The following is a 13,812-nucleotide window of genomic DNA, read 5'->3' as shown; positions in this document are numbered from 1 at the left end:
CAGGCTCCACTAGAGTAAGTAATTTAAAAGCTATCACAGAGCTATCTGACCAAAACCACTGGGTTTAATTATGCTTATGGGGAAAAGGGATGAAAACAAGAAAACATTTTGGACAGATTGGGTGGATTCTTCCACAGCTGATTCTGTTGTGAGATGGTCCAACAGGAACTCATTTTCCTGCAGTGTAAGTTATGTTTATTGTACATTATCCCCACACTGGATCATGTACCTCATATATTTTGCTTTATGGGACAAAGCAGATAACAGTTTAAGGCTGAGGGGTAACTGACTGTATATATCCCCAGCTGGTTAAACTGCTGGTTGTCACTGGGCATCTTTCATGAGAAAGGCAATTTCAGGAGGGTGAGATTCCATCTAACAGAAGTACCTCAAGTACATTTTTACACTTGCTCACATGCAGTATTTATTTCATAGCTATCTATGCAGAAGATAAATGTGAAAGATACAATTACTGAAAATCCCTCAGCTCGCTTGTGCTCTGTGATTCCTCTCAGCTCAAAGATTTGAAATTATCATCCCTCACAGAAGAAAATGATAAAAATTAACTTGGTTTTCTATAAAAGCAGTTTTGTCTGTCCTTCATGTTGCTGGAGAGGATTTCATAGTAAATGTGAAAATGTTTATGTCTGATACCCCACAAGCAGCATGACAATTACCAATTTTTGCTAAATCAATGCCAGCAAAGAGGTAATACTAGATATTCCATGGCTGCTAAGTTTAAAATAATTTATTGGAATTAAAATATATAAATTGGATATCTTTATGGCTTTTCTTTACAAGTTTAATTGGATGTTAGGAAACCAACAAATGTATTTACAGGATAAAAAGATTGTGCTATGAAGAGAAAATTGGCTGAAAGAAGTAATCTTTAATGCATGTCAGTGGTGACATAGAAGATGTGAGGTTGTGATGTTACAAGAGTTATGTTGTTGACTCTGTAATACTGATGTAAAGTCTATTGATTGTATTAAATTCTGTGTTTAAAATGTTCTCCCTCCTGGTTGCTGCTATGTGTAGCATCCTTCCTTCTCTAATTTTCACTTCTTTAGTAAAGGGAGAAAAATGGGGCAGTTTCAGTTCAACCAGTCTGGAGACACCACAGTGAGGATTTTGTGTATTTTCCAGAACAATAGTTACAAACATTCTCCTAAATCTATAATGGCAGAATACTTCATACTTGTTCACCTCACATTCCTTTCAAGTGATTCAAGTGTGCTTTAGAATCATCACAAAATCCCAGACTGGTCTGAATTGGGAGGGATTTTAAAGCTCACCCAGTTCCAGGCCCCTGCCATGGGCAGGGACACCTTCCACTATTCCAGGCTGCTCCAAGCCTTGTCCAACCTGGCCTTGGACACTTCCAGGGACTCAGGGACAGCCACAGCTCCTCTGGACAACTCTCATCCCCAGCAGTACAACAGTGACAAGACAATAGAAGAAAGAGATAGAAAGGACAGAAAGGTTTTTAGGTACTTAATGCATACTGAGTTAGACAACTTCCACTTGCAGGGATGGTCACAACGAGGATGCTCAGCCTGCAAACTGGTCCAAACCAAGGCTGTTCCAAAGCTGCCCAAATATAAAGAAAAAAAGAGGCAATGAATTGAAAACCTGACATTCTCTGTTTCTTTGGGAAAATATCTTAAAATACACTTACATAAGCAATATATTTTTCTACTACTTCAAGATGATATCTGTGCTGGTCCCTGGGCAGGATTTTGCCCTGTGTCTATCCAGCACTGCAGATATGTTTTCTTCCCAAGCTGATTCCATAACCCTGTGCTACTCCTCTGCTCTCTGTAATTGTACTGATCCATAGCATACTGTTTTTTTTCCCATTTGACCTTTGCTTTCCACTGACATTTGCAAAATGTGACTAAGTTGAAACCAGACTAAATAGATGTTAACAGCAAAATCTTTTTGCTGCTCTTTCTGTTTAAATAAAAAAAATAAATCTATTTTCTAGAACAGCAGAACGCGAGGAAAAATGCAAAAGTTCTGATATTTGCCATTACTACAGCACATCCAAATGCAATTAAAGGCATTGACCACTTGCTTATTTTTATGTGCTGATTTACACAAATCTATTCAAAGTAATGAGAAGCCCAGCTGGTACAAATCGTTACCAAATGCCTTTCGTAGCCACCTTTAGCCAGAGAACATTTGTTCTACGTTAACTGAGAACAAACTGTTTCAAATCATGCTGCAGTCCCTCAGAAGTATTAGACACACATTTATCAACTGTTTTGAAAGGCAAAATTAATTTACATGCTTCTCTAGCACCAGATGTGTGTTGTACATGTCGTGGTACAACCAAGCCCAGCGTCTCAGTGCAGTTCCACAGCTTTTGGGTGGAGGGGACATTTCCTCACTGGGTAAAGCAACCTTGGCAGCAAAAGCTGCTCAACAACCTATTTATTAGTATCTGCACTCCTCCCCTGCTGTTATATTAATATAATGAATTGTTCACAGGTGCTCCAAATGAGGTTTAGATGATCGCTGGGAGCTTTGTTACTCAGACAAGCCAAATCGAAAGGAGCAGATGCAACAGTCCCCCAGCAGAAGTACAAAGTATGACTTAATGAAGGTCATTCTGCACATTTTGGCCTTGGTGACCCTATGAACAATCAGACTGTCATTATTTTACTGTTTCTAGACAGAAAAGTGATTGCTTCTTGCCCGCTTGCCTTGATTTTTTTTTTTTTTTTAGTTGTCTTTATTACATCATTGGGAGCTTTTAATTGTATTTAATCCTACTCCCTTTTAGTTAAAAAGAGATGGTTCCCGTATGATTGTTGTTAATCCATGCTCTAAGTCATGTTTGAGCTTTAATGCTCTTTTTTGTGGCGATGGTTAAATCACAATGTGTATTCAAACACTGGGCCAGGTGAACAGATAGTAAAATGGACATTCCCAGCTGGATATGCAAAATGGAGAGAAAAGAGGAGTTGGAAATAGTGCCAGATGCATGGCCTGAACATTTCCTGCAGGTAATAGTGGTGCTGTCCAAAACCTGTGGTTTTCTTCTCTGCCCTTGTTCTGTGGCAAATGCAAACTAACACAATGCCATTGACCCCAGAAAGCCTGTGTATGCATTTAGCTTTGTAAATGTTGATTTACTGCTTTAAAAGTATCCTCAAAGGCCATGCAGGGTATGAAAGAGCTGCAGAACCTGGGAGATGAGGAATTGTCATAGGTGTGTCTTTGGGAAATGGAAGTGTCAGCCTAGCAGAGACCTGGCTCCTTCACCCTGACTCTGTCACACATGTCACTGGGATTTTGGAGAAAAGCTCATTTATGCCTATTCCTTATGATGGAAATGGGGGAGAATTTTTTTTCCTTAGTCGCCTTTTTAGCTGTGTTTAGTTTATGTATTTCTGAGATAAGGCTTCTCCCTTGCTTTCTGTCTTACACCACTCATCATAAAGGGATTGTGGTCTTGCCTGGAGCCTCTCAGTGCTGTAATAATTGCAATAAATGTGAGGGCTACTGCACCCAAAGTGCTCCTTAATGTCCTTCTGCCCCCAAATGGGAAACAGAAGAGGCTCTTTTCCCTTTTTTTTTTTTGTTTTTAGTTTAAAGGGAATGCACTAAGGTCACAATGTGCATCAAAGGTCTGTCTTTGCATCACTCAGCCCTCCACTTGGCAGGCTCTCTAACATGCACACTTTGATAGTTCGGTGACAGATCTCACCAAGGAGAAAGGACAGCATTTTAACCTTGAGTACACATTGCAAGAGAAAATTACACAGGGACAGAAAAGCCATGTACAACTCCTGTGCAATGAGCCGAAGTAAAGGAGCTTCATTGGGCTTTTCAGCTGGAGGGGGTTTGGCAAGGAGCTGCCAAAAGCTGCTTTGTAAAAGGTTGGGGTTACAGTGTATTCACAGTGGCTGCAAGTGGTCAGTGGTGGAATTCCCAAGAGGACACCACTCCTGACAGCAAACATTACTGAAGAGAGTGAGACTGTAGTGCAAACATGAGCACGATATTCTTAGCTCTCCCCAGAAGAGACATCACTTTTGTCCTTTCTCCAGCAGTGTACATCCTTCTTAGCTCCAACGCGACACAGTGCATTCAAGATTAGGTATAACCTAACTCTTGGGTGTGTTTTACTGTGAAAAATGTGTATCTGGATGCTTTTCTGGCTTGGGCCTTGCCAGACTTTGTTTATATAAGTTTACACTGGATTCCTGGGGGCAGGTGTCTCATTTTTTTGGGCTTTATGGCAGAGGCCGCAGAGTGGAGCGCAGAAGTAATTGTTGGATCCAACCATGAAAACTGCTATTACTTGGTTTCTCTGTGACATCTGTTATATCCTGTTGTGCATGTGATGAGAGGCAGATTTTGTTTCATTTCAGAATCTGTTGGTGAGCATGAATAGTATCTAAAATAGTTGATGGCTCATCAAAACACATATAAAAGCCACGCTTCCCCAGCTCAGCTTCGGGAGGTGCAGCAGATCAGCGCTCTGTAGAGGGAGGATTCAGTTCCCAGGGAGAAGGTGCATCAGGCAGACTGCAAAACCCTCTGGGGACCAGGAAAGGAGGATATTCCCAGAGCAGCAAAAGTGGGAGGGTGGGTTTATGGCTACCTGGCTACAAATGTCAGCAACTTCTGTTTAATTTCAGCAGATTTTCCCATGGTTTGCACATTCTCCCATCCCAGTTGGATGCAGGGGGATTGTGTCCCGAGCACAAATATGGACAGCACCAGACAGGGCTGGAGCATACGTTCCCACAGATTTGGGGTTGCCACGAGGGCACGAGGCTGGGGGAGCTGCTGCACATTCCCATTTTCTCATCCTGGCATATGTGCTCCTGGCCACATTCTGGAGCCATGCGTTTTACAGCTCTCCTCCTTCCTCATCAACAGGCCAGATGGATCTAGTCTTGCCTACCACCCACTCCTGAGCCGTGTTGTTTATTGACATTTGTCACTCCCAAGGACTTCAGCAGTCCTTGGAAATCCTTCACTTGGATTTCAGCAGAAGGTATTTAGTTGGCTGCTATAGGGCTTTTGTAATTCAATAGCTATTTAATCAAATTTTGACTTTTTTCCTTGCTAAAAACCATGTCTAGGATATATTTAAGTCCTGAATGAAAATGTTTAATATCAAAAGCTTTGTTTTCTAAACAATATGGATTTTCCCTGCTCTGAAAGCTGACAAACACCTTGGTGCTCTTCTTCAAATTTTAGTTTTATGTTGAGGAAAGAAGCTCATTGTAAGGAGATATGCTTTGGTGGATGCTGATGAGAAATGAAGGAATCAGAAAGGAAGGAGTTACTTGGCTTAACAGTACCTCAGATTTCTTTTTATTCTGTGTGTAACCTTGATTCCATGCAACTTCTCTGGATCCTGATGCTGCTGGTTTGGGCAGTTTTGTTAGAGATTGGCACAGAAATTCAGTCTTTAATGCCCAACACAGGTGAAAGCCTTTCAAATGTTGCCATGGTGTGTGTTTAGCATCTAAAACTGGAATTTGGACCTCATGTTGGGCACCACTGTATTCCCCAATTTGTTGAGTATTATCCTGATTTGGAGAAATATCACTTTGGCCACAGGAACCACATATGTGAAAAACTATAATCTCTTCTGTGTATATGCTGTGTAGTCTCAAGCTGGACCTTAAGCTTATGACAACTGCCAGTCTTTTAAAAATCCCATTTGTTAAAGATCTTTGAAATTATCCTGGTTTTGTGGCAGTGGATGAGGACTCCATAACCAGGTTGTATAGATTCTGTCTCGGTTCTGTCATAATTTCTTATTAAATGTGAATAAAAATGCCAGGAATGAAAAAAGACGTAGACATTTAGGAACCTAAACTCCAGTGAGTGCCAGTGAGTGGTTTTCTAATATAAATAAATAGAATGTATTTGAGATATTCTTTTAAACCTCAATGTTTTGTCTCAGGCTAACGTTATAAACTCTTTCAAGTGAAGGATTTTCTTTTTAGATAAACAGCAAAACCCCTTTAGAAAGGAAGTCCTGATCTAGTTGACACCTATAAATTTATTACAAAACAAAAATACTTCAAGCAGCCTTCATTTAAATTGTTATTTGAAGATTTATATTATTGCATTGAGTTGCTATGGTGGCACTTCCAATTTCCATTCCTGCCTGGAAAGCGTAAAGAGAGAAAAAAAAAATGAATAGCAAACATCAGAAAGTAATGATTTGTCATGTTTTGAAATGTATTACAGAAATATCAACTTAGGCAAATATGTTTGGCTGAACTCTGGCATGCTGCCTGGAGCTGAGGCTTCCAGACTTGTGCAGAGCCTCACTGAGTGGAGTGTCTGGGGATTGGGAGCTCCAGGGTCCAGCCTCTGTGCTGGACAAGGGGAAAATTGACATCCCAGGAGTGGTTTTACCTGGATATTGATTTTGTGGTGCTTTTCAGGGGTCCCAGAAGCGCTGAGATCTTGTGTTGGAACTGGCACTTGTTACTGTTGAGCCACATGAAGGGAGATCCTGAGTTCATCAGCAAGTGAAGCAGGCCCACAGAATTCCTCAGTCCTTGCTCCAAATGTATCCCACAGCCTGAAGGGTGGAGTGGTCCTGTCAGCATCAGTTCCACTTTGTCATAGAACCAGGGAAGGGTTTTGGTTGGGAGGGATTTTAAAGATTATTTCCAGTTCCAAACCCCTGGCCATGGCAAGGACACCTTCCGCTATCCCAGGTTGCTCCAAGCCTTGTCCAACCTGGCCTTGGACACTTCCAGGGATGGAGCAGCCACAGCTTCTCTGTGCCAGGACCTCCCCACCCTCACAGGAAAGGATTTTTTCCTGATATACAGTCTAACCCTGTAGTTTGAAGCCATTCCTCCTCACCCTGTCACCATGTGCTCTCATAAAGCCATCAAGAAGCAGTGGCAAAAGAGTCAATAATCAGCAGCAGTTAAAGAGGGATTATATCCATCCTTGGATGCTGATGTTGGTTCTGAAATGGAAAAAATGCTGTGGTATCCAGAGAATGGTTTGGCTTAGAAGGGACCTTAAAGATCACCTCATTCCAACTCCTCTGCCATGGGCAGGGATGTCCATGAGCTGGACTCAGAGACATAATGAGAGGGTAAAGGAAAAGGTCAGGAATGAAGTATTAAAGGCAAAGAAATGTACAAGTCACTATTTAAACAAGAGGTTTAAAAAATGTATTATTATTAAAAGGAAAATGATGAAAAATTGATTTCATACTTTCAGATGTAGCTTTATGTAGCAGTGGGCTCAACTAACTCCAAAGTGGGCTAAGCAACTTTCAAAGAAGGTGTCAGGAATCCTTTCTAGTGCCTAACAGAAATAACACATTAAATCTTACTTGAAAATGCCTTTTTCAGCTAGTGCTTATAATACCATGCTGAGGGCATATTTCAGGATGAGTCTGAGGTTAAAAAAACACCTGCTGAGTAACCAGAGGCACTTGCTTCACCACTTGAGCTTTCCTCAGAGGTCTTCCATCCAATTATTGGCCAGATCCAGTGATATTTAACTTATCAGATCTGACAAGAACTGAACCCAAGGTAGACTGACTGCCTAAACATTTATTTGTGTCAATGACACGTTTAAAACTCTCTGCTCTGTCTAAATATTTAAAAGGAAATATAAAGAGGAAAATGTAATGTGACACAAGAGGAAATGAAAAACAACCTTACTTGTTGAGGACATTCACTACACACAATTGGTGTCTCCTGAATACCTGTTATTTTGGCAGAAATTGAGGGGAATGCAGCTCTAAGTATCGTGTTCATCTGTCTCTTTTTAACAAAAAAATGATTCTTACAATAGCATGTGGATCTTTTTGCTGTCATAATCATGGAATAGGACAACAGCCAAGATCTTTAGGAACCTCTGAGACTGAAATTTTCATTTGTAAAGCTAGATCCAAAAATTAATAAATAATGAAGATAAATATGTACTTAGTAAAAAGAAGCTGCAGTATTGTCCAAATCAAAGAGCTTAAATGTGTTGGCTGCTTGTTAAAGTAGACAAAATCTTAGGAACGAGTTATAGAAAGTTTGTTTTATTGAATAAGTGTTGAGCTTAAAGTTTTCAAACCCCCTTTTATTTTCTAATCCAGAGTAAAGCCAAATTTTGGAATTCTCTGTGAAGGAGATAACTAGGCAAAGTAATACAGAACCACATGGGCTTTCAAGATGTAAGGGATGCTGCAAATTCACCCATGAAGTCCTCCTAGAAAAGAGTTTATTAAATTCCAGGATGGCTGTGTGTGGATCATCAGTGGTGTCTGGGGGGAATGAGAGAACACCAGAACTCAGAACTGTGTGCCTCTATCATGCTCTTAGCAACATGTTCTCTGTTGGAACCTGACACTTGTGTTTGCAAAAGCAAACCCTCTCTAAATTAGTTTGCAGTTAATTGGCTGTGAAAGGAAATACACCTTGCCAAAAAGGATTTGAAATATGAAGCAGTTTGGATTTGTGAAGGAGTTGATCGCTGTTCTTGGAGAATCACAGACTCTTTCATGGGCATCTGGGAAATAATGTGGTTCATAATCTCCAGTGCTTTGACAAATTCCATTATTTGGCAGGACAGGCATCTACTTGCTGCCATCTACTAGAAGATAAATTGATTTTGGAGGGGTAATCTTGGACTGTTTGTCAGAGCTGCTCATTTGCAGCTGAGGAAAGTGTTTGCAGCAGGGTTAGTTCGGTAATATTTTGAATATGTGAAGGAGAATAATAAGGGCTACCAGATAGAATGACAAGATCTTGTTTCTAGTTTTCCTCCCAGGACTCAAAGTGGAATGAAAGGCCATGTATATAACAATAATTAGTGTTTATGTATGTCCTTGACTGTCTCTGGGGTCTTTCCAAGCACTCCTGGAGAAATTCCAATAGGAGGCATCTGACATACATGTGAGATGGGCATAAAATGAGTATAGGTTGACTTATCCAAGATCACAAACTAGTCAGTGACAAAGCTGAGATCTGAAACAAGGTCCTGAATCCCTTTTTGCATGTGGAACTACAAGATTCTGCAATCTTTGTTGAGATGCATGAAAGGAAGGTTCCCCCTGTAACCAAACCACAATACAGTAGAGGGTCTACCTTCAGAAACCAGTGACTAATCTCTGGAACATCCAAGACTTAATTCCATTTTTAGTATTTCCATATTCTGGCTTTTAATTGAGAGATGTCTGTGATGTTTTTTGGGATAGGGCATTCTCCACCAGACTGCACTGTAGGGGCAAGAATTATCATAACCTCTTCCTGATATGTCACTGCCAGGAGAGTGACTTCCCACTTTTCATGAAGAGCTATCAAAATTTTTCTACACAGATCTTTTTTTGGTGGGCAATAGCAGTGTTCAGCAACATATTCCACTCAGTCACCTGGGGTATCTCTGAGGAAGTATCCCAATAGATCTTTAGTGGAAGAGAGCAGAGTTTTGTTGCATTTGAGAAAACTGAGGATGAAATCAAATCATGATTAGTTCTCCTGCTGAATGGCTAAAGGAGCTCACTGTGTGGCTACAGCAGTAAGAGATGGGCTACTGTAGTTACTGATAATGCAGCAGGTACTATTTTCAGTCAGTGCCCAATTGCCTTAGAGGAACTTATTAAACTGAAATCACTATTGTGTGAGGAACTACTCATGTAGAGGATCTCCAGAGTGATCAAGATGATCCTGCTGTGGGCTACAATATAGATCAGTAAATGTGAAGAGGGGTTTTGTGAGAAGGCTGACATCTTGAGAGCTCACTTGGCAAGGGATGGGTCTGCACATTGTGTATTTTGGTAAGATGTTAATGGTAGAAATAACTCTTTTCTACCATTAGAAGCTCTCTTTTCAGATATTGAATGCCCCCTCCCAAAATCCCACTTGAATCCAGCAAAGTGTAACATTGTGCACCTTCCAGATTCTTTCAAAGCACCAACAAAAACTCCTTCTTAAACATCCCTCAAAATTTCTCTCTACCATTATTTGGTAGTCCTTTATAATCAGCACAGCTTGAGATGCATTAATTAGTTTAATGAAGGTAAGGCCTATATTCCATATCAGGGAATGTCCAGCTCTCATTAATGCCAGTGTGCACTAACAGCCCTACAGGGTTTTTGGCCAATGGTTTGTCATTTTTGCAGGATGATGCTGGTTTTACAGTGTGGATTCTGCCTTAGCATTTCATATCAGAAACACACAGGCTTGCAGCTGGACAGCACTGATGCTGATTAACTTGTCTCTGAGGTGAAACTGGAAAGTTTTTTGATTACTCTTTTCCTAGGTCAGAAACCTTGACCGTGAATTATCAGTGAATTCGCTGTCAACAATTATCCTGCAAATTATCTCCTATTTGCAGGTAAACATTTTTGCTCTGCAGGGTGCAGTGGTTTAGTAGCAACTGCAGTGCTTATTGAAATTGAGTAGTATAACAAAGTACTTAGAATCCAGGTCTACAGGTATCAGTGGTGGGTATTTTAATGTTGTTTTGAGGCAATTCTTTTAAAAATTTGTACAATGCTCTTGGTTGTAAGATTGAATTCATCCTACTCTCAACTGATGTGTACAGGAAGACTTTAACAGATTCTGATCATTGTCCTGTTAGTAGAAATCTATTCAGGAGCTCAGCTAATCCTACTTTCCCTTTAGTTGTTTTAGCAAGTAGAAAGTGACTGAGAACTGCACAAGTGACTATTGCAAAAATAGTTGAGAGCTACACTTTTAGGTTTTGATCTTCAGCTCCTCAAGCTGTTCAGCAGAAATGACATTTTTGGCCTACAGATCTTAATATGTAACTCTTAATGGTTTGTCACAGAATTGATAATGGCATAATGCATCATCAGAAAGGAGAATGTAGGAATGATGAGTTTAAGCTTTACAAATGAACACAAATGAAAGCTGTCGGTCTTCACATCAAATTTCTTGCTCCTTTGCTTCTTGATCATGTTTTTCAGTAGAGAGAAAGAACTGTGACCAAATATATGTTCTCATGTGAGAGTTTGTGTTGCAAAGTTATGGCCTAAAAAATATTTTACATTAAACCAAAGCAGATTGCTTATGGCAACTCCTGCATAATGAAGGAACACAATGAAAAACTGCAGTGCATATTGCTCTTCAGGTCTGTTCTATTTTCATAGTTTTTTGTTTGTTTTTTTTTTAGTAGAAAATTGGATAGTATAATTACAAGTTCATTTGCATTCATATTACAAGCTGTGAGCTAGTAGTCTTTTATATTTAAAAAGTATTATTAGCAAGTGTGACTTGCATCCATACATTTCAGAAATGAATGGGAATGAAGTTTTATACTAATCAAAGTTCCCTCTCTATTTAGTCAGCTGCCAGCACACCCCTCCTGTAAAACTTCAGGACCTCAGTGAGATCAGCAACACAATAAATGCAACTTCATTTTATTGTACATTGGTCAAAGGGTAAGAGCAGCTCAATTACTGTTTTCCCAACAAAAAAAAAATTTGCCTTTTGGGAACTAAGGATCACTAATATTTATTTGACCTAATATGTATAGACAAGCATGTCTCATCAAGGATGCTATTATTTCCTAATTTAAAAAAAATACTTTCTTTTTCCTTTAGTTCTTTGTCTTCCTATATGGTGAAATTCTCACCAATAGGAAATTTTGCTGCAATGAAGTTGAGTACTTCTTTTAATTCACATTAGAATAAGTAGGTTCAATTGAGAATCTGACCTTTCATTTCTGTAATAAATTGAAATGAAGAAAACAGGTCTATAGTGAAAAGCTCCATTGCATCAACTACTTCTATAAATGTGGCTTGAATTTTGAATTTTTTATGTTGTAAAGGTTATTACATGACGTTATCTTTAATGCTTAATACCTAATGTGCTGCAGAAAGAATAATTGAGGGAGATTAAACTGATAATATTTGAGAATGTTACCAGATCTGTGCATGTACTTTCAATCAATCTGCTCGCTCAGCCTTTCCCTCTGCTCCCTGTCCTGTTAAGTGTGTTGCCACATCGGTTCAGCTCTCCTGCCTGTCAGGTGGAGGTAAAATAACCTGTAGACATCTTTCTACCTTGTGAGCATCCTGGTGATCCCTGCCTGGCTGTCATCCCGGGGAGCGCACATCAGCAGCTGGGTGTCTGCGTGTCCTGCAGAACATCTCGCTCGTAATTCCTCATCAGATCCAATCCTCTGTAATGGTCTGAGCCCTCTTCCCTGGCAGCCCAGGGAGATGCGGCCACTCAGCCCCGGGGGGTGAATCAGATCTATCTAGAGGCTGCAAAAAGCTTTTCTTTTAGTCATTTACCTCGGTTAGCGAGAGCAGCGCTGCTTTTATGCATTGATTGGAGATAATACTGGTGAAATGGCAATAACCTGGCAAATGTACTTCTCTCTGTATGTAAATCCTTTCGGGAAGTGCATGACAGCCTCTGTTTTCTATGGGTCTCCGTTTGTAAAGAAGCTGTTATCACAGAATAAGTTTAATGGGTCGTGAATTTTGTGTTGAAAGGAGAGTCTCTCCATGACTTCTGATCCGCCTGCAACAGACCTATTGGCTCGGCAGCGAGTGCATTAGGCTAAATATGCTTCCTCCATTGACTCTGAAGGTAACAGCCCTAAATGCCTCATTAAATTTTCATGGGTGACTGCGAGAAGCCATGAGAAAAGCAGCACACTGGTGGCGGCGGGGGCCCCGGCCCGGCCCCAGCCCCAGCCCCGCGGCCGTGAGGGGGGAGTGGCTGTGGCGGCGCCGTGTCCAGGCTCCACGCGTGGGCAGCGGCCACCCCCGGCCAGACTGACCCGCTGAGCGCCCTCCCTGCGCTCCGGGGAAGCCCCTGGAGCCCCCGGTACCGATTTCCCCCGCTGGCCGTGCTTGAGCGCGGTGCTGCGGGCGGGGCCGGGGGTCTCCAGCCGCTCCGCTCCGCTCCGCTCGTACACGGGGGCTGCCCCGGAGGCGGTGACGGGCTCGGGACGCGCCGAGCCCCCCCGCCCCGAGCGGGGACGGCCCCGCCAGCCCCCTCCTCGCCCGTCCCCCTCTCCCTGCCCAGCTGCACAGCGGCGCTGAGACCCCCAGCCCTGGGAGAGGAGGAGAAGGAGGAGGAGGAGGAGGAGACCGACCCCTCATCAGCAGCGTTCCTCCACCGCACACCTCCCTTTTCCCCTCCCTCTGGCCTCAGCGCCGCGCTGGCGGGGCCGGAGAGGGCAGGCGGCGCGGGAAGGCGGCTCTCCCAGCATGGACGGGCCATGTGTATCCTAAGGAATAACAGCAGCTGCTGCGCCCACGATGGGGAGCAGAGGAATGCGAGGAGGAGAGGGCTCGCTGGGGCAGGTGAGAGAGCCGGTCCCTGCTCCGCTGCGCGGCCGGTCCTGAGGGCGGCGCGGCGGCAGCCGCGGGGTTTGGGGGCTCAGCGGGGACCCTCTCCCCGCAGCAGCATGGAGGGGCAGCTTTTCTCCGAAGGAAGTTTATTTTTTCCCGTTCTTCCCCTCTCCCGCTCGCTCCCGTCCCCCCGAGGCGGGGAAAGGGCTGGAATCCCCCGCGAGTAGCGGGAAGTTGCCGGCTGCGGGGGGAGCGCCGTGCGAGGCTGCCCCACACCCAGCCGAGCTCTGGGGCAAAGGGCTGGGGGCGCTTCCGCCATCCTCCGCAGCGGGGCAAGTAAAAAAAAAAAAAAATCGAGGAGGGAGCTAGAGACGCGGTGCGGCTGCGGGATTCCCCCCGCCGTGCCGGGGGTCCCTGGGATGCGCCGCTCTCGGGAGCCTCGGGCGCTGCCGCCCCGCAGCTGGAAGCGCCGATCGGTCGCGGTAGTGCCCGCTTCCCGCGGGGAGCGCCCCCCGCTGCCGGGCTGGGAGCCGGCC

General features: G+C 43.1%; 1 protein-coding gene across 2 annotated transcripts in view; it reads left to right on the top strand.

Moving 5' to 3' along the window:
• The window catches only part of DAB1 (DAB adaptor protein 1), a 208,927-nt gene that overhangs the window by 54,742 nt on the left and 140,373 nt on the right, over positions 1 to 13,812 (top strand). Inside the window, exon 1 of one of the 2 annotated variants that reach the window (XM_015636288.3) lies at positions 13,023 to 13,288. The exons of the other annotated variant lie outside the window; for it this stretch is intronic. The gene's annotated coding sequence lies outside the window, so the exon portion shown is untranslated. Of the gene's footprint in view, positions 1 to 13,022; positions 13,289 to 13,812 lie in introns of those variants that run through there. 2 annotated transcript variants of the gene reach the window in all.

The sequence above is a fragment of the Parus major genome, chromosome 8 (assembly GCF_001522545.3).
Source record: "Parus major isolate Abel chromosome 8, Parus_major1.1, whole genome shotgun sequence".
Classification (NCBI taxonomy): Eukaryota; Metazoa; Chordata; class Aves; order Passeriformes; family Paridae; genus Parus; species Parus major.
The sequence above is the reverse complement of the archived record's forward strand: the minus strand, read 5'-3'. Positions and strand labels throughout refer to the sequence as shown.